The 19,194-nt window shown below is 41.1% G+C and overlaps 1 long non-coding RNA gene across 1 annotated transcript; it reads right to left on the reverse strand.

Annotated features, from left to right (window-relative positions):
• Positions 1–1,530: 1,530 nt before the first annotated feature.
• LOC123571694 (uncharacterized) lies at positions 1,531–9,325 on the reverse strand. Its single transcript, XR_006695910.2, has 3 exons — positions 9,216–9,325; positions 3,949–4,099; positions 1,531–1,757 (listed from the first exon to the last, which is right to left on the reverse strand). It is a non-coding gene; the product is annotated as an uncharacterized lncRNA (long non-coding RNA).
• Between the last annotated feature and the right edge of the window lie 9,869 nt (positions 9,326–19,194).

The following is a 19,194-nucleotide window of genomic DNA, read 5'->3' on the forward strand; positions in this document are numbered from 1 at the left end:
ATGCTTCATTTTCAAAATTCTCCTTATATGTCACCTGCCCTGGTCTTCCTCATTATTCTCTATCACACTACCTTATTCATCTCCTTAATAACACTTCTCACCATCTTTATTCAATTTTTTGTTTGCTTCCTCATTCATTGTCTGTTTCTTCCCTCACTAGACTATAAGCCCTGTGATGGGAGGCATCATGTTTGTTTTGTTTAACTATTAGTAGCAGAGCCAAGGAGTAGCTTCAGCCCCTCTTCTAAGGCTCATAGTAGGAAAATGGAGTTGAAACGATGCTGGTCAGGACCTTCACCCCAAATTGCCTCAAATAAGTAACTAAAGGAGAAACAGCACCTTTTGGTGTACACCCTTGCTGTACACACGAGGCTTTGTGGAAGGTGCCACGGCTCTCTCAGTTCCAGTCAGATGCTGCCCATGGACCTTTGTACAGAGAAATCCTGGAGGTGCGCTGGGATCAGTATATCCCCAGCGTATCCTATTCACATGCAGAGGAGGCTCACAGGAACATTTTTTGGAATGAATCTTTGAAAGTTTGAAAAATACCAGCTTAGGAAGTAAAGTTCACCTCTCCTAAATCACTAGGAGGAAGAAAACTAATTGGAAGTCAGTTTTCTCTCTTCTTCTGATAATCCATTACTTACCCAATGTCCTATTCCAGGAGAAAAGACAACATGCTGCACAAAGAAAAAATTCTCCTTTCCAACACATGTGCTACATTGAATCTCCAGATATGATGAATTGAGACACTTACAGAGTTAAGTGTGGAAGGGCGAACTGATTTCACAATAAATTGGTTGACTATTTAAGTGTTTCGAGATTCAGCTTAAGTGTCCTCAGTCCATCTTGATATAAGTGACAAACTTGCAAAAGGTTGGAATGCCTGTCATTGTGGCAATATGCAAGTGCACTGCAGGACACAGAGCGGTAGTTGGCTAATTACTTCAACTATATGAGACAGATTAGATATGATCAGTAGTTACGCAAGCCAAATCCTAAACAGAAAAATCTCAGTGGTATCCACGTGTGTACACAGGTTGTCATGGCCACACCTTGGCTTGGCAAGTGCATCGAGGAATATTTTCTCCCAGGCTGCCTTTTCCCTCGCCTGTTGTGATTGTCTATAAGGCTTATAATAAAACATGGTGAGATAGCAAACGTGGCTTATGTGTGTATATTTGTCCTTCTCTGCAAACAAGATTGAGTCTTTTAGAAGCAATACACAAGCAGAAAAATGGCTTCAGACAAAAAACAAACAAACAAACAAACAAACAAAAAAAAACAGGGTAGTACCTATGGGTAATAGAAGGCACTGTGAAGGTGAATGGATGTAGGGTGTTCGGGTATGTGAACTGGGCATCTGGGTCAGTACAGGGATTGGAACTGAAATGGAGGTGATGGTGGAGGTTATACAGTAGGGAGAGTGAGTCTGATTATGATGATAGCTACAACTTTTTTTTAAAAAAACTCTGACAACCCAGGTACTGGGGCCTTTACTTAGGTTTGGTTTTTTAACTCTTTCAGAAATACTATGAGATAAGGGCTTTTATTATTCTCATTGTATATGGGAAGACACCGAGGCTCAAAGAGATGAAGTAATTTGCCTAAGGTCATGCAGTTAATTCCAGAGCCAGGATTTTATCTAGGATTGTGTACTCCCAAACTTTGTGCTTATAAACACTGTTCCATTAGTATCCTCTGTTCCACTGTGTATGTTCCATACCGTTTCACTGTATCTCTGTTGGCAGGACAGTCTAGAGATCAGGAGAAAGGTTAAGCTTAGAGCTGTAATTACAGGGGGAATTTCTGAGAACATAACAAAGTCAAAGAGAGAGTCAATCTCTGGCAGCTTCCCCGAGGTGTGGCATACAGGTGAGACCTGGGGAGCACTGAGAATTTGTATTGGAGAAAGTATGTTCTGTTGTTCCTTAATTTGAGGATACAAAAAAAAAAAAAAAAAAAAAAAAAAAAGAAGTAAATCTGTGGCTGAGGTGAAGGACAGAAGAGTAAAAGATATAGGAAAATAGATGTAAAACAATAACCACTAAAGTGTACTGGCCAGTTTACTGAATGCTTAGAATTGCTGATATTGGTTTTAGATTGAGTTGCTTTTTCCTCAGGTAACTCCACGTAGCAGGGTCTAGGGTGAGATGCCTAAGGGATATATTTAATGATGGTTAATGATATTCCTGAGTAGAAGGGGAGAGGTCAATTGGTTCTCCATAAGAGAAGTCAAAAAGGTGGCAACAAACTATGTAATTCCTGCCTCACTATCAGAAGAATGGAAACTGGTATGGTTTGGCTGTGTCCCCACCCAAATCTCATCTTGAACGGTAGCTCCCATAATTCCCGTGTGTCATGGGAGGAACCTGGTGGGAGATAATTGAATCACGGGGACAGGTCTTTCCCGTGCTGTTCTCATGATAATGAATAAGTCTCATGAGATCTGATGGTTTTATAAAGGGGAGTTCCCCTGCCCATGCTCTCTTGCCTGTCACCATGTAAGACTTGACTTTGCTCCTCCTTTGCCTCCTGCCATGATTGTGAGGCCTCCCCAGCCATGTGGAACTGTGAGTCCATTAAACCTCTTTCCTTTAAAAATCACCCAGTCTTGGGTATGTGTTTATTAGCAGCATGAGAACATACTAATACACACTTGTCTGATTCATTATGACTATGCCATTTCTTTCTCTAGAGCTTTGCTACTCAAAATGTGGTCCATGGAACATCAGCACCATCTGGGAGCTTTACCCCAGACTGATTGAAATAGAGCTTGCATTTTAACAGGTTCCCCAGGCAATTCCTATATGCAGTAACGTCTGAGAAATACTTCCCTAAAATATGTATTGTGCCAGCTCGGCAACTTGGTGAACTCTTGTTCAGCCTTCAAAGCCTAGCTCAGATATCACCTGTTCTTTAAAGCTTTCCCTAGCAATGTCTTAAAGAGTTAATTCCTCCTTCCTTTCTGCTGTTTCTCCTCCTACTCATCTCCATTCTGTGCTCATGACACTGTGTTCTTGAGGAGAGGGTACCTGTGTTGCTCCTCTTTGTATTCTAGTGTGTCAGCTCTGTGACTTCAACAAGATAGGTTCTAAAAAGCATCCAGTTATTCAATTTAGTTATTCAATTTAAGTCCCTCTTGGACAATGATTTTTAAATTTTTCTATGCACAAAAATGACCTTGTTAAATTGGAGGCCTGTAGACCTCACCCCTATGAATGCTGATTCTGCAGGTTTAATTGGGCCCCAGGAATTTACATTTTAACTAGCAGCTCTAAAGATTTCTGGTGCAGATGACTGAGAGAGATCTCTGGTTTAGAAACAATTCCTGGTGTCTGTGATGTGGAGCTTCTTTCTGGCCTAGTGGATTGCCGCTATCCTGCATATTGTGCTGGTCTTTATGTCCTCTAGGTATCAAGAATGCCTTAATCAATTAGTAAAGGGGATACCCAAATAGGTATGGACTATATATCAGTAAGGATGCCTTTATAGAGAAATGAAAATATGCTGCATTGCAGGCCCTAACAGTCTCAGTTACTCAGTATGGTAGAGACTGTTGTAAAGATCTCTTTCCCTAAGGTGGAGGTTGCAGTGAGCTGATAATCGTGCCACTGCACACCATCCTGGGTGAGAGAGTGAGACTCTGTCTCAAAAAGGGGAAAAAAAAGAAAAATTTCTCTCCCTAAATGGACTCAGTGATTCTTAGGACCCATTCCAGTGTGTGGGAAACACGTGAATATTTTCCACAGCTCTGATTGTGTGAGTGCTGCTATGTGCCAGGCAACATATGATAGGTAAGTACATTGATGATTTCATTGAATTCACACCATGATGCTGGACACGATGCAAGGGACACTGTCACCCTTTGAATGATAAGAAAATGAAGTCAGGGGTTCTTGCTTCTTTCCTGTTTGCCAAACTATCTCTCTGTTTCTTCAGCTATACTTTTTACTCATTATCCATGCAAAATTCCACCGGGATCAGCAGAGGGGGTGGTTGTCAGCCTTCCCTAAAGTTCCTTCACTGCACTCCACTTCTAAGCCTTAATCATAACCATTTTTCTCCAGTTGTAGAATATATCTGTACTAGGGGATGTCTGGAAAACACAAAGAAGTGATTTATTTCTTTTCTTAAGAGAATTTTTAACCAGTTTGATTCTTTCCTTAGCTGGTGCTGCCTCTAAATCCACACATATCTTCATGGCTGGAGTAACAGATACACGGATACATATTTTTGAGTTGTTATAGCAACAGAATCAAATCACAAAAGAGTGGAGACAATCAATTTTTGCAGTTGATTGGAAAGACAATTAGAAAATTAGATTGTCAGGGGCATAGCTAATTTAGTTAATGCTGCAGAGTTCACTGAGAATAAAGCAAAGTTGTTTTTTCTCGGGAGGGTTTGTTATTTGGAGGGTTAGGATAAAAGAATGGATTAAATAAATTATGGTACATCTATAAATTGAGACACAGTGGTGCTGATTTCTTTCAATGTCTACTATATGTAGGGCACAAAGACGAATACAGCAGGCCCAGTTCTTGCCCTCGTGGAATTTATTGTCTATTGAATGAAGTAGAACTATGTAGATCTATATATACTATCATCGAAAGCCATCCAAGATATGTTGTAAATAATGCATAATGTAAAAACAGTATACGTTTGTGTACAAATGAATTTGCCAGATGGTTACAACCAATGTTATTAATGGCAGTTATCTCTGAGGACTAGTAAGGGGTTTGGGTTGGGGATTGCAGGAATGGGAGGGAATGATGAAATGTGCAACTTTTTGTGGCAGGGCCTGTGAACTACCTGCCCTCGAATCCCTTCTTCAGCCAAAAAACAACAAAATCAAACCAAAACAGAACAACAACATCAATAACAACAAAAACACATAGAAAACAAACCCCAAATATTTTCCAGACTTCTTATGGCTTGATGTAGTCATAAGACTAAGTTCTAGGCAAGTAGAAGTGTTGTATATGACAGCTAAAAAGGCCTTCTAGAAAGGGAAGGGACTTGCCCTTTTGCCTATGTTACTTTCTGCTGCTTAGAATGTGGATTCGTGGTATGGTCCTCGCAGCCATCTTGGACCATGAGGAGATCTGGAGGGCAGAAGCCATGGACGGGAGAACACTAGGATGAAGGACCATGAGTCTCCTTCATACCAACCTGCTACCACTTTTGCCATTTTCTCTGATGGTAGCAGTAGCCACATATGAATATTTTAAATTAATTAAAATAACATAAAATAAAAAGTTTAATTCTTCAACCCTACTAAGCCACATTTAAAGTACTCAATGGCTACCTGTGACTAGTGGCTACTAAACTGGACAAGACAAATAATAGAACATTTCCATCATCACAGAAAGTTCTATTAGATAGTGCTGCTCTGCCTCCTGGTTCCTGGTTCCAGGCTTTACAAGAGCCGATAAATCCCCATATTTATGTCTTTGTTACTTGTGGTTGAATTAAACATACACTATACAAATTCTATTTTATAATGACCATATATCAATTTTATGATATAAAACCCATATAGTTTTAAATACACAATTAAACATCAAACACAGATTAAAACAGGTCAAGATATATTATAAATAACTTGGTTTGATTATTTAAAAAACAGGAATATTGTGTCAAAAATAAAATTTTTAAAACCCTGGGTATAGAAGAGATCTAGAAAATTATAAACATTTAGATATGTTTCCAAAAGCAAAAGGCTGGGCATCTGAAGTTTATAAAAGCTTCACTTGGAATCGACATAGACCGCACACCAAGTAGGTGTATACATTTCTATAGAGTTGCTGTCTGCACATTCAGCTATGGAGCATATTAAGAATGTTCTGACAGATACAGTGAGCATTCATAGGAGACACTTTTATAAGGATAAGATATGGTCTGGTGCTCTCTAGCTATTTATCAAACTCTCTGCTGTTTGCATTTTGAAAATATACAATGACATTACATTTTAAATACACTAAGTTATATTGTGCTGCCTTTGAACCTGCAGCAAAATTATGATACCATTGTGTATTTTTAAACATTAAATATTTCTCATATTTTTGCACTACAGCAAGCAAACCAAAGGCTTTTAGCATTCCAGGTCATGTAGACTCTTTCAATAAGGTTGTTTATTCTTCGTTCAACGTGTGCGGGATTCAGGAGAATCATTTCCATTCTTATAGGAAGGTGCCACCCAGGTAATTTTTGGCACATAAACATCAATGCATATTCTGATCTGTTTGGAAAATGCAGTACATAAAACCCATTCACCAGGCTGAGGTCACCAAGGGCGGATAAACCAACACTCTGCAGTGGCTGCTTGTAACAAAGTAGAAAAACCTTACACTTTCAACAGGGCACCAAATTTAGTAAGTCCCTAAACACCCCCACCTGGTACTCTGCCAGCACAAATGGAGGACATGTGTTGGTTTTTTTCCCCCTTCCTCGTGTGTGTGTGTGTGTGTGTGTGTGTGTGTGTGTGTGTGTGTGAGAGAGAGAGAGAGAGAGAGAGAATATTTTATTCTTCCAAGTTGCGATGATTTGACATGTGCTGTTTTTACATATTTCCATTTTCTAGTTTCAGTGAAAGTCTCAGAGGCTTATGGAGATGAGAATCAAAAATTGGTAAGCGTGTTCCTGGTAGGCAAATGGTGCTGTTATGAAATCCTTTCTAAAAATCACATTGGAAAAAAAGTGGTTTCAATTGTGGACTTTATATGACCACCATGTCATTTTTATATTTGCCTGAGAAACAAAGGGATGAGAGCAAGGAGTGAAGATGGTTGGGAGATACAATTTGGAGAGAGGATCTGTTTCTAATACTCCTAATACTAACTTGGCATTTCAGAGTGTTGTTTATCTCCTTCCAGTTCCATCAGCAGTGGTAATTTTTAGTGCCATCATTAGGAACTTGGTCTACTGTCCCATTCAATACATTACAATTCAGCATGAAGTCTGACATTCAGAAAATATCGAAGAACAATTTAAATTTTTACTGAAGTCTCGAGAAACAATGAGCAAAGGGGATTACATTTTTAACTCACAGAAATGTTATAACGTTCCCTTTTCTGCCTTTTATCCCATTGTCTCTGGAGTGCAGCCAACTCTTGTTAAATCTCCCTAAAATCTCCACGCTTTCCAGACTCCCTCTAGCATGGTTCTTTCTTGACTTCTGACCTTTGACATTTTGGATCTGGTGTTTTCTTTCATGAGGGTCGTAGTCTTTTCTAATGTAAGATTTCAAGATTTTTCTGGATATTTTTTGACATTTTGGATCTGGTATTTTCTTTCATGAGAGTCTTGGTCTTTTATAATGTAAAGATTTCAAGCTTTTCTGGATTTTTAAAATTATCTTTCTGCTGTTCCCAGCATTAACACCACCAAAGGCCCTAGATGGCGAGCAGGCAAACCCAGAAGCCACTCAGCTCAGTAAGCAGTGGGAAGAGAAAAGCCTGAGAAACTTGCATGCTACATTTTTACTTTTGTGTGCTTCAGCTACAAAACCTTTTACCATCCTTCTAGTTCATCTTCCTTTCTTCCAGCCTCCAGGCCCCCTTAACCTTAGCTGCTCTGCAACATTAGCTAGTTTTTATCCAACTACTCCTCCCTACCCCAACGCTGGCCACCTGTTCCTTCTGTCCCCTCTTCCCTCCCTACTGCCTCTGCTATGTGACCTTAAGCTAGTTGCCTCGGTTCCCTCACGTGTAGGTCACACACCTGTTCTAGAAGGTCACTGTGGGGCCCTCCTCTTCTGAGATTGTAAGATTCAGGTCATGCCTACTCAAGACCGAACACCTGACTTGGTTAAAAGTGAACACCTGAGCACGAGTTGCTCCTTCTCCTTTGAAGTATTTTTTGATGGCACAAGTAACAGGTATATAAGTATATACTCCTATACAAAACAAAAACCATTAAGAATGAGACTGAAATCATTCCTTCCTCTAACCCCAACCCACACCCCTTCAATTTTTTAAGAGATTAAAGAAACACAAAAAGCCCCACATTTCATCCACTTTTCTTCTTCTTCTTTTTTTTTTTTTTTTTTTTTTTTTTTTTGAGATGGAGTCTTGCTTTGTCGCCCAGGCTGGAGTGCAGTGGTGCCATCTCAGCTCACTGTAACCTCCGTCTCCTGGGTTCAAGCAATTCTCCTGCCTCAGCCTCCCATGTAGCTGGGACTATGGGTGCACGCCACCATGCCCAGCTAAGTTTTATATTTTTAGTAGAGACAGGGTTTCACCATGTTGGTCAGGCTGGTCTCAAACTCCTGACCTCAAGCGATCCGCCTGCCTCGGCCTCCCAAAGTGCTGGGATTACAGGCGTGAGCCACCGTGCCTGATCTCACTTTACTTCTTTAGGAGTTTCATCTGTATTTTTGCTGAGAGTTTTTTATGTTTTTATACACATATGTATATCCCAAGACTGTACAATTTTGTTTTGTGAAGAATTTTTTAAACATATAAATGCTATTCCCGTACATTTTTTATTTTCAAGTTCCTCTTGAATGTCTGAGAGGCTGGTAAAAATGAGATAAGCTGGGCAAGTGTGTTCTTGGCAGGCAATTGGTGCTGTTTTGAATAAAAATAAAAATGGTATACTGTGCTTACTGTTTTCGTTTGCATTCTTTTGCCCTTAATATCATTGTTACTATAGAAGAACATAGATCTTTTTTTTAAAAAAAAAAACAAACAGCTGCACAGTATTCCATGTAGTAGCAAAAAGTAGAATAATCATACTGGTAGCTAAAATTTATAGACTGCTGTTTGCCAAGAACTGTTCTTATTTAATCTTCAAGGAACTCCATGAAATAAGCAGCCAATATTAGTACCATTTTACAAACAAGATATCTCAGAACCAACACAAAATTACCATGCCTTATTTCATCTGTTGCCAGACATTCCAGTTGTTTCAATTGCTTGTGGTGACAAACATGAGACCAAATCTCCTTGTCAAGGTGCAGGTAGGATGATGCCGAGATGGAAACAGATGAGGTGTAGGGCATCTGCATTTTTAGATTCAAGGGATACTTCCAGACTTCCCTCATGATTGTATTAAGAGAGACTGTAAATATTGAGAAGGGTGGGAGTGGAATATAGAATGAGGAGTGAGTTGGTAGGATGGCCAGAAAGGGGATGGGTGGAGGGATGTATGGCAGATACACCTGATGGCAATAACTTGCTTAAGCTTACCCTGAAAATGACCCTGTATGGCACCTGAATGTGTGTCTGGAGTTCCCAGCTAAGGAATCCAGGAGTGGCCAACTGGGAGATTTGTTCCTTGTCTGTGAGGCACATTTGAAGCCCTTGGATCCATCCTGTGGAATGTAAGCTGTACAGGAGATCCGGGCCCTTTGTTTTGGGTTAATTGAAGGTTGTCAGGTGGAAACTGTTAGGCAGACGGTGCTAACTGAAAATGCTATATAAACTGCATGCTTTTTGCAAGTGGTTGTGGTTCTTCTGCCCAGTCTGCCGCCGCTGGACCGTCCCTGCGTGTAAGTTTCCCACTAATAAAACTCTGTGTCTCATCTGCTGGCTCCATGTCTCTTTGGCTTCTTGAACATGATGCCATCGTTGATGAGGTTAACAGGGGTCCAGCACAACAAGGGACAGCTCAAACTCCAACTTCATCCACTTTCCAATTGTGCATAAGGACAATTCTGGGTAAAAGCAGCCTTTTCCCACTGTTTCTTCCAATGTCCCTAAACTCCAAGGCATCGACTCACTTCTGCCTTGTCTCCCCCACCCAAGACCTTCCACCCACCCTGCGGTGCATCTGGGCCCCAGCTGTGCCAACTTTGTTAGGCTTAGGAAAGATGTCAAGCCTTTCAATATTTACTTTATCCCAAGAACATAAGGCAGGCAGACAGGCCTCCATCCCTACGTACCATTTACACAGATGTCAGGCCGTGGATGTGGGTTCATTTTTCATTCTTTAATCCACAGGTAAGAATTAAACCATAACCTGCCTCACCAACACCACAGCATCAATATTTTCTCAGACTGGAACATGGTTTCCCCGTTCTTATCCACCATTTAAAAATAAACTTAACATATGGCATTTGTCTTATGTCAAAGGAATGCAATGTGCTTTTCTTGACATATGACTCAATTCAAACACTGGGAAAAACTTTGATATTTCAGAGGAGTGTGCAGTGGGAGGGAACAGGATTGCTACCTTCCCCCATTACACTGGTTAATCCCTTGAGGCAAATTTCCAGAACCTGAGATGTACTGAGTTTCTCAGATAATTGAGTTGCTTAAATCAAAATATGTGTCATACAGACCCAAGGGTAATGCTGGATACTCAGTAAGACTTCTTAAAATCACAGTCAAACCAATAGGTAAAATGCATGGAAGTTGGGAGCACCCAAGATTATATTTATGGAGTTTTCTCAAAGGCCCTGCAATGCCGGACCAATCATTCAAACGCACCCCAATGACACCTCATCAATGGAGGTAAAGGAAAGAGGACATGGACACAGAGCAAAAGCTTGCAAGTGGGGAAAACGTTCATATACAAGCAGAGCAACAATGAAAATAACCACCACTTGCTGGATGTTTATAAACCAGGCACAAACGTAGCACTTTGCCTATGTGATGATGCTCAATACTCGCAACCATCTTCCGAGGCTGGTATCGTTATGAGCCCCATTTTACATATGGGGAAATTGAGATTTAGAAAGCACAACATTTTGGACAAAGTTATACAGCTATTGAAGGAATAGGAATCCAAGTCCACTTCTGTTTGATTCTAGAGCTTGGCCTGACTCTGTTCATAACAAAGGCTTATTATTATATGTCATCAGGGAGAGCAGGTTGTAAATCCCATCTCTCAAGACATAACTATGATTCTGTGAATTTTTGCCCCCAAACAACTTCTCAACTTTTTTTTTTTCTTTGAGACGGAGTCTCGCTCTGTCACCCAGGCTAGAGTGCAGTGGCGCGATCTCAGCTCACTGCAAGCTCTGCCTCCTGGGTTCACGCCATTCTCCTGCCTCAGCCTCCTGAGTAGCTGGGACTACAGGTACCCGCCACTACATCCGGCTAATTTTTTTTGTACTTTTAGTAGAGACGACGGGGTTTCACCGTGTTAGCCAGGATGGTCTCCATCTCCTGACCTCGTGATCCACCTGCCTTGGCCTCCAAAAGTGCTGGGATTACAGGCATGAGCCACTGCACCCGGCCAACAACTTCTCAACTTTCTAACCTGCCTGTTCAGGCACTGAAGTAGCCTGCTAACTGCGTACCCGATATTCTAATCCCTTCACCTAGGTAGAATGATCTTCCAGGGTACTAGAATATCATCATGAGCTCACTTGCTCAGAAATCATCAGTGATTCTTATATATAGCTCTCTGGCTAAGACGGTGCCCTACAGACAGCGAGCGCATGAATATTTACTGAATGACTAAACATGCTCCAGTGACCTTCTTCCTTTCCCTGGCACAGTTTCTGAAATTAGGTGTCCTAGGTCACACCTATAGATCAGGCGATGTTAAACACTGGAAAAACACTCTTCCGAGTCTGAAAGACTTGAGCCCTGTCTTGCTTGGCTCCATGCCCTGAGGCAAATCCCTTCAAGGCTCTGATTCTTTTTCCTTCCGTGTCCCCATTACCTGGTCAGTGTAAACTTAGCAGTGGTATATGCCTAAAGTACACAGGATTCTCACAATATCATCATTAATAAATACTGTTGAAACATTTTATCGGTCATTCACACCTTAGTAAATCAACAGATCTGAGCCAATTTCCCTGTGACTGTGAGGTGGGAGCAGGGTATTTAAGGCAGAAAAGTTTTTGTGGGCCAGAAGAGGAGGCCCTCTTGGAACATGGTGTCCTGCCTGGTAGAAGGTTGGTGGTCACCAGCTACCCCCATGGTGGCCCTGGAATTTTAGAAGTTGCTGTGGGGACGACAGAAGCTCCTGGGAGGGAAAGGAAGAATGCTTAACAAGAACCAAAAATGGGCCAAAGACATTTTACTAACCTCAGAGTTTTGACTACCTGAGACCCAGATTGAGCTGTGGGCCTAGGAGAAAGAGAAACGGTGAGGAGGACACAGCTGCCTTCTCCACCTGTGTGAGCTATTTTTTGCACAATTTGTTCCTGGGGACATTGGGAGAACTTTTTAGGTACCAATTGCTGAGAAACCAACCACTCCCAAACAGCAATGATTTATTATTGTCTCCTCATTTGCTGGGTTGGCAATCTGGCTGGTTCTTCTGCTGGTCTTGCCTGGGGTCATTCGTGTAGCCACAGTCATTTGACAGTTTGACTGAGGCTGGACAGCCCAGTGGCTTCATTTATGCGTCTGGTAATTGATGCCTCAGCTTTCCACCACACGCCTTCTCTTCCTCCCATAGGCAACACTGGGCTTCTTGACAGCAGGGACGTCTCAGGGTTCTAGGAGGGTGACAGCAGAAGCTGCAAGGTCTCTTAAGGCCCAGGGTTCAGGAGTTGTACAACATCACTTCTGCCACATCCTATTGGTCAAAACAAGTGGCAAGGGCAGCCCAGATTCAAGAGGGTGGAACAATGGAGCCGCCTATTGTTGAAAAGAGTGATGATGTCATGTTGCAGAAATGCCTGGACATGGGGTGGCATGAGTAGTTGGGTGCCATTATGGTAAAAATCTGTGATGGGATATCCTTTCCCACAGTCAATATTTCCAGAATGTTCTGCCCCTACCAGCCTAAGAATTTTACCTACAGTTTATATGGTTATTTGGTTTCCTAGGGTCACCATGAAAATTAATGGCTCTTGGTCAATGTGGTTGGTTGGTGACCAAAACCAATCCAGGAACCTGCTTCTAGAGCCTTTCTGGATCTTTGACTCTGCTTCTCCCACCTCCCTTTTCCTTCTTCTCACTGAAAAGCATGGTGTTGACCTAAGGCCTAAATAGTATTAAAAAAAGGAAAATTGTTTTGACGCTTTAAGATGTTTTTCATCATCTTCAGGAAAGGGATCCAATTCTAGGGACTGTTCTGTAACTGTAATATCAGCCAGCATTCCATGGGCCCAGTCCCAGGGCAATATCACATTCAAAGATACTAAAGCATAAGTAATTCCCATCTAAACTTGTGTTTCTTGAGGAATATTAAAGAGGATCCAACTCCTAACCTAAAGCACCATTTCCTCAGTTTCAGACTCCCTCACACCTCGAGGCTGCCCCACCATCTCTGTCTTCCTAATCTCCACTCTTCGTTTCCTCTTCAGAACCTCTTTGACGCTCCCAAATGTCAGGCCCTACTCTTCTCTTCCCTCATTCATTCCCACATGAGTTTTTTCCCCTCTATAAGTCTCTTTCAGCTCCCTCCAAAACAAATCTCCCAATCTGAGCCCTTCTTCCACTTGCCACTAATGACATTTTGGGCCATATAATTCTTTGTTGTGGGATTGTCCTGTGCATTGTAGATGTGTAGCAGTATCCCTGGCATCTACTCACTAGATGGCAGTAACACTGCCTCCCAGTCGTGTAACCCCAAAATGTTTCTGGATGTTGCCAAATGTTCTGGGTGGCAAAAACACCCCCAGTTAAGAACCACTGTCTTAGCCAAAGCTGTATATTAAAGGCTCTTGGGAAATGAGGAGGGATGGCAAAATGCATTTCTGTACTGAGAGAGAAGGGAAATAAACCAAAAATATATTTATTATACATTTAATAACTTGTGTCTCTAGTATAGTACCATGATCTAGTAGTGTGGTCAGGAGAGAAGAATGACCCAAAGACAAGTTAAATTATGCATTGTGCACTCCAGCCTGACAAGAGCATGGGATGCCAACACGAGCCGCCGCCTGGTGCTATGGAACGCCAGGGCAGTTGGGTTCAGGTCTGAAATCTGCCACTCGTTTTCAGATTCAGCAGAGCTGTGCTGGGGGTTGAGTGTGAGTCATTGAAAAGGCTCTTCAGATGTTTCTAATGTAAACTTCTGGTTAAGAAATTCATCCTGGCTGGGTGCGGCGGCTCACGCCTGTAATCCCAGCACTTTGGGAGGCCAAGGCGGGCGGATCACGAGGTCAGGAGATCGAGACCATCCTGGCTAACACGATGAAACCCTGACTCTACTAAAAATACAAAAAATTAGCCGGGCGTGGTGGCGGGCATCTGTAGTCCCAGCTACTTGGAAGGCTGAGGCAGGAGAATCGCTTGAACCCGGGATGCGGAGCTTGCAGTAAGCCGAGGTAGTGTCATTGCACTCCAGCCTGGGCGACAGGGCAAGACTCTGTCCTAAAAAAAAAAAAAAAAAAAAAAAAAGAAAAGAAAAAAGAAATTCATCCTAAAGGCTCAATAAACACAAGCAGCTGTGGTGGAGAGCCTGCTGGGATGGGAGATGAGAGATCTGAGGTCTCTATGAGGTGGTTCACTAACTAGCTGTGTGACCTTGAGAAAGGTATTTTACCCTCTGGGACTTATTTTTATCATTTTTCAAACAAGGGAGTTGAACCACATCCATATTTCTTGCCAAGACCACCTTGGATGTTTGTCAAAATGCCTATCTGTGCCCTGATCAACATTTAATAAATTGGAATCTATCAGGGTGGAGGCCCGAAGATCTACATTTTTAAAGTACATTCTAAGTTTTTGCTACAATAAGGCCAGCAAAGATGTAGAAATTATTTCTAGGTACCAAACTGTATGATAAGCTTTCTTTGTTTTCATACCTATAATGTGTTATTATACCCATTTGACAGATGAAGAAACTGAGGCTCACACTGATCGAACAACTTCCTCAAGGTCTTGGGCATAGTAAGTTTGGGAAGCCAGGTTCTATCCCTGGGCTACGGAGCCACAGTGCCACAGCCCCTAACCATGACTCATGGTATAGTCTGCCTCCCTTCTGAATACTAACTTTTGAGTGTATCTGAACTTGAATGGTTTCTAAGCCTCCTGACACCTTGAACATTTTGACTAATTAAAAATTTTCCAAACTATTTGCCTTTACCTGTAATCAGTGATGGCTTTGTGAAGAGGCAGTGTTTTTTGGTGGGGTGGGAATAGGAGGATTCACTGAAATAAATATGTGAAGAACACGCCTTCCAAAGATGAGCCGCTTTCCTCGTTAAGCCTATTTTTCCAGGTTATCATGGCTAATTCATTGCCATATTTCATTATAGAAACTAACTGAAAGTTCATAAGTAAGTACTTTTCCGTCAGAGGTTGCAGTTAATTTCAACTTCAATAATCATTAATGTTTCTGTTTTTATGCTGACTGATCCTGAAATTCTAAGAAGTCACATGGAAGCTGGTTTGCAGTTTTTATCCTCTTTTCTTCTCTCCTAGATAGTCTATTTCCGACAGCCATATTGGAGAGCCTGCTAGAGGCATTTGTTTTGATTTTCTTCATTAATGTTTGATCTGTTCAGGATAAATCACAGAGAATGCGTACCAGGCTGAACATTTGCAAGGAAAATCCGCAAAATAAAGTCAAATTCAGAAATAATTTGGTTACACCAATTCATCATGTCTAGCATTACTGACAATATTTAGACAATGTAATTCCGATTACACCTGCTTTTAGGGAAAAAATCAGTTACCCTAAATTAAATTAACATTTTAGTGTATATAATTTGTAGTTCAGAATGAGCTATAATTATCATTTAGGAGAAACCATGTGGAATGCATTACCAGCCTTCTAAGTCTTGGGTTTTAACCATGATCCATGACTCAAAATGCTTTATCCAAACAGGTTGTAAATTCTGAGACAAGCAAGATGCATTTCAGTCATTTCTACTTTAATTCCAAATGAAGAATTCATTGTCTTTTCAAATTATAATAAATTGAAGAGCAATTTCCCACTAAACAAATCAAGGAAATTGAAAAATTACTTCTCTGGGAGCTGTTTTCTGCATCCTTTTTTAAAAAAAAAAAAAAAAAACAAAAAACCCATGGTTTTATTATTCTTAATGTGTATACTAATAGACATCTGCATTGCCAAAACAATTTTCTTCCTCTTCTTTAAAGTAGAAGGTGAACTCTGAAAAATGTTAAATGTTCAATGTAATTTCATTCCAGGGGGAGTCTGGAGCCTGCAATGAGAGCTCACATTTAAGAACCTCAATTAATATTTAGAACATTAGCTCCCAAAGCCTTTCTCTCTCAGTGATGCACTTCCTGGGGAACCACAGAACTATGAGTCATGAATCTAAGGATGCATGTAAGCCATAGCTGTGGGCACTCAAATGTCCTCAAAATTCTTGGAATTGTTAATCTAAGATTTAGATGTACATAACAATCTGGCAGAAAAGAGAGGAAATGGTAATGCATGAAAGACCAAAATGGGGAGCTGAAACCAAAGCCAGGGAATGATTTTTTAAAGTCATGTGTGCTCTGTCTTTTGAATATCTATTTCTCCTGCCCTTGTTTTTCTCCTTTAGGTAGAGACATGGGGAAGAGTCTTTGATGAACAGAGAACAGGGGTATATCTGTATACTGCCATTTCTTTTTCAACCACGCCAGCAAAACACTTTGACTTACTCTAAAGAGTGACTTGGTCTCTGAATAGGTGATCTGGACCCAGGATTCTCTGTGCAAGGCTTATTTTTGTGGCTATTGACACTATGGAGATTTCTGACTTCATTTCACAGTGCTGAGCTCTGGGAAATGAGTTAGGAGCTTTCCATCCTGAGGGCTGCAGCTTCTCCGAAGAGACTGGTTGGCAGGCACTAAGACCAAAGCACCCTCAGTTTGAAGAAGAGTTTGCTCATCTGGGAGGAGCCTGTTGAATATTAAAGGGCTTTTCTGAGGGTACCATGGAGTTTCTAGGAAGGGCACCCTGTTGGCAGGATTTTGGCTGGGTTGGTCACTGAACACTGGAATATTTTAACTTCACGGTTCCCAAGTTGTGACAAATCAATGGACAGATGTAGGACATCAGTCAGTTGAGTAACTATTGTCTCTCATGGAATTGTCCTATTTCTGTAGCACGAAGTCAGTTTCATATCACTTCATTTTTGTACTCTAAAGTTGGATTAAGAAGACAGAAAACCAGAAAGAGTAGTTTTATATGGGAAATCAGTAACTGTCACCATGTGAAAAATTTTCCTCATTGTTTCATTATTCCAATCAGTATTCCTAATTTGTGTCAATACAAATACAGATTTCTTAGATTTAGTGGTGAAAGTCAACTTATATACCAAAGACAACTAACTCCAAAGCCAACTCTAGATTGTCTTGGAGATCAGCTACAGAATAATGATGGTTCCAAAGCTCTGTTTCAGATGAGAACCAAAGAGCCTGCATAAATATGGCTTGATAGTAGCAGACTCTTCCCAGAGGGACTCTAGGCAGTGTGGATAAAGATCATGAGAAAGTTGATTATAGATCTTTACTAAGGTGGAAAAGAGGACATCTTTTTTTCTAAAACTTGACTTTTCTGGGTGATATTTTAATCATAAATCCTCTTTTCCTAAATAAAAAAAATATTTCCAAGTCATAGCAATAAAAATCTATATATTTGGGGATAAATTGAGGGTTAGGCCTGGGAATAAAGATTTTTCTTTTGCCATCACCTGACATCTTTCCCTCTCCCCTTCCATGTACTAACCAGTTAAACATTGTAGAAATATATAAACACTGGGAAAATGCTGAATATTTCTCTCTTGGTGATTCTCAGAATAGTGATCCACAAGGTTGTGAAGAAAAGTCCAGAGATTCATCTCATTTCTTCTTTGTCTATTTATAAAGTGCTTAGGTCAATGCCTGCTGCATAGCAAGTATTAGAAATAAATTTGTTATTAATAATTATTCTGAGAAATAAATAAGACAATGTTTGTAAATCTCTCAGCAGAATGCTGGTCACATAATACATGCTCCGTAAGTGGTATTGAATATAGATAGAAATTACATTCTATAATAAAACATCTAATTATATATTGTTGTCATTATTGTCTTTGCTCGATAAACTCCTAGTCATCCCCTAAAATCCCAACTTGAGTTAACCTTCAGAAAGAAGCCTTCCCTGCCACTCCTAAATATAATTAATTATTCTATCTTCTGTAGCACTTTGGTACTTTGATATCATATGTACATGTTTTATTGCACTATAATGAGTTATTCACTGTTACGGCCCTTTTGATAGGTCACAAACTCTCTGAAGGCAAAGATCATATTCTCTCCAGCATCAGACTTCCTACATCCCATAGTGTAGCGTCTGGCCATGTGGTAGGTGCTCAACAGACATTTGTTAAATTGTGCAAAAATGCTAGGCGTAGAGACAAAGGGAACGCTCCCATTTTTATGCCCAAACAAAGATGGGAATGTAGAGAATGTTATTCTTTGAAAAAAGAAATCTCAGGGGCTTACTTGAAAATAGGCTTGAGTGCTTACAAAAATGAGTGCCAAAAGCAATGGATAAGCAACTCAGGCCTGATGCAGCCCCAATGCGAGAAAATATCCCAGTCTCTTTCTTTGACTCAGCAGCTGCACAACAGATGGGAACGACTGCGGCTCAGTAACGCTGCCATGGGACTAGGGAAAAAGGACCAGGCTGCAACAGGAAGAGAACATTTTCTCCCATGTGTTCATTTGAAAATACAGTGTCCTTTAAAGATCACCAGCACTATACCAACGTAACTTGATGTGAGTTTTGGTGCTCACGGGGGAAAGGGGGTCTACAGTGAAATACATGTACCCCTCATGGCCCTTAGGAGGATGAGATGTGAGCCATCTTGTCTAAAGATGTCCTTTCATCTTCCCCAAGGTCTTGCATTTTTTTTCAACCCACAGAGTGACGTGATTGGGACAAATGTAGCCAGAGTGGCGAGAAGGATCTGAGCAGAGAGCTTTGCTCCAGAAAATGTCTGTTGATGGGGCTGAGTTTGCAAAAAGTGCAATACTTTGGCCCAAAGCCACTGCCACACAAGCAAAATTTCAAGCGTCTGTGTATCCTCCACCACCCCGTCCCACCCCGCGACTGGGAGAATGGTCTCCATCTCTCCTGCCTGGCTGCAAGAGAATTCTCGCAGTTAGCTGGCTTACCCACTTCATCCTGGGTCCTATCCCTGATCCCCCAAACAATAAGCAGCTTTTCTTCTTTTTCTGATAATAAACTCATTGATGCATCCATTTAACATCAACCAGGGTGGGTACCAGGCATGGTGTGAAGTGAGGTGACAAAGTTGCAGAAGTGATTGTCCTCAAAGAGCTCCCAGTCTTGCTGGGGACAGGGACTGTAAACATGCAATTATAACACAATTTT

This window comes from Macaca fascicularis, chromosome 2 (genome assembly GCF_037993035.2).
Source record: "Macaca fascicularis isolate 582-1 chromosome 2, T2T-MFA8v1.1".
NCBI lineage: Eukaryota > Metazoa > Chordata > Mammalia > Primates > Cercopithecidae > Macaca > Macaca fascicularis.